Below are 2,486 nucleotides of genomic sequence, written 5' to 3' on the forward strand. Positions count from 1 at the left end.
AAAACGTGTATATATAAAGGGATGAGTGGGACGAGTTTTTTTTAAAAAAAATATATATAAAAGACGTGTGGAAGGGAAGACTAAAGAGTTGGCGTGGAAGGGGGAATTGCAATTGGTGTACTAAAAAGGAGGGAATTAAACATAAAAAGGAATTTAAATGTTTGGCGGTTTTAAAATAGGGGTAAAAAGTAAAAGTAAAAACATGACAGTTGTTTATATCAATATTTTGGATAAAATTTGGTATAATCGGATTCGGATGTGACAAGTTGGGTACGCTCCGGATAAAATAACGTACACTTGGATTTATTGTTGTACAAGTACAATTAATAACCTAATTTAATTATAAAAACTTTTATATTTTCTCAGTTTTACATTATTTGCAATGTTACAGTACTATTTATTTATTATTTTTTTTGACAAAATTTATTTATTATTTTTAATTGTAATTAATTTTTAATATATAAGTAAAAATATAGTTTAGTGAAATCTTGTTTGATTTGTTTCAATGTAAAGATAATTAATATTACATTTTTATGATCCATTATTAGAGATATTAATGATTGAATTAATAAACAACTTTTAAAAATTGGGTTTAGAAAATCATGGAGCATTTTAATAGTTGAGGATTTTCTACTTCATATTAGCGATGAAATTCGATATTCACTGTAACAAATATTTGGAAAAATCAATTTGTCTTCTTTTTGAGTCTGCTAGCAAATAACTGTTAGCTGAAGTTGTTAGTTGAAATTATTGACTGAAGTTGTTAGTTAGTTGGTTTGATCAATTGAAAGTGTTTAATAAATGAGTTGTTTGAGCTAGCTGATAAGGAATATTCGATAAAAAGTATTTTTTATTTATTAGTTGTTGGTTGTGTATTAGAAGAAAAGTAGACTAACAGTTAAAAAACAATAAAAAAAAACTATAAAAATTAGTTGTTTGATTATCAGTCTTTTAGCTAATTGAAGAATTGTTTATCAAATATTTTATATTTATTTATTTTAACCAATCAAATCTAAAACCAACTAAAAGGAAAAAAAAAAAAGAAGAAGAAGTCAATTTTTCCAACAACACCATATGAAAACAAAAAATGTGAGCGAGTGTAGAAGTATAGTTTTGATATAAGTACGTTGAGGCTGGGTATGGAAGATGAGTAGTTGGCTTTAAAGTTACATACTTACATGGTCATAGAACAAAATCGTTTAAAGCCAAAGATAAGGACATGTATGATGTTGGACTTCATCTATTGGGTGGGGAAGAGATATAGAATGTGACAACGTGACAGACAGTTATTGTGATTTTTAAATGGGTATGGTTTGGATATTTGGGTTGGGTGTTGGTTCATAAATTGACATGGAGTATACTTATAACACAAACCGTTAGAGAGATAGTTCTCTTTAAGAAACGCATTATATATATATAGGTTAGATATTCTAATTAATACAAATTAAAGAAAAAAATAAGAGTGAGATTCTTGTATTGTTTTAAGATCGTCTTTCAAAGAGACGATCTCTCACAAGAGTAGTTGTACTTATATAGTTTAAAAGACCGTCACACTTTTTTAATCGTATCTTTGACATTTTTAATAGGTATGCTTTTTACCCTAGCAAGATAGAAATTCGACTAAGGCTCAGAGAATTTAATTTAGCAATGTTGTCATGTAGACGTTGAACACCGCTTGTAAAATTATAACTTCACTTTTGTCATACCCAATGAAGACCGAAGTCAACCATATATAGAAATAGTCTATATCTTTCATTTTAATTATGACCCATAAAATGTTAATAACAATACTGTTTTCAACATTTTTATTTTAGATAGTGTCCTCAAAATCATCGTTAATTCTTGTTTTTATATCTTTTCTCATTTTCTCTTAATTTTATTATACCCACCAATTGTATATCGTCCATAAAAACATATAATCAGGATCTAAAAAGGAAAAAAAGACGTTAATTCATACAATTAAAAAAATCCAGCTAAAAATTCAATAAATTCAAAAAAGATGAAAAGAAGTTTTTGCAAATAATAAAACAGATGGTCTGTATAAATTTCATATTTATAATAATTTTTGATATTACAATCTGTCACGAAACGGGGCGTAGTAGTAAAGTAGTAATGGATAATCCTCGGATACTTGCAGGCTGCAGCATGGGTTGGAAGTTGGAACGAGGTCCAGCTGGAATGTAGTGTATAGGCACCAAGCAACTAAGCATCTATATACATTTAGTGCAATTGTCGGCTCCTTTGGTCTATCTTTTTAGGTCATTTTTCGACCTACTTTATCATTTTCATGATTATTCTTCTTCTTGTCTTCGCTTTGATTGGTAGCAAAAAAATATATTTTCTCATTTTATTTTATTGGTTATATTTTTAATACTAGGTAAAAATAATAAAAAAAATTATTATTATGTATTTTGAATATTTATAATTTAAAATATATTTTTACTTGAAATCTTATTATATTCATGCCAATTATAAATATTTAAATA

This window comes from Amaranthus tricolor, chromosome 16, assembly GCF_026212465.1.
Source record: "Amaranthus tricolor cultivar Red isolate AtriRed21 chromosome 16, ASM2621246v1, whole genome shotgun sequence".
In the NCBI taxonomy this organism is placed as follows: Eukaryota; Viridiplantae; Streptophyta; class Magnoliopsida; order Caryophyllales; family Amaranthaceae; genus Amaranthus; species Amaranthus tricolor.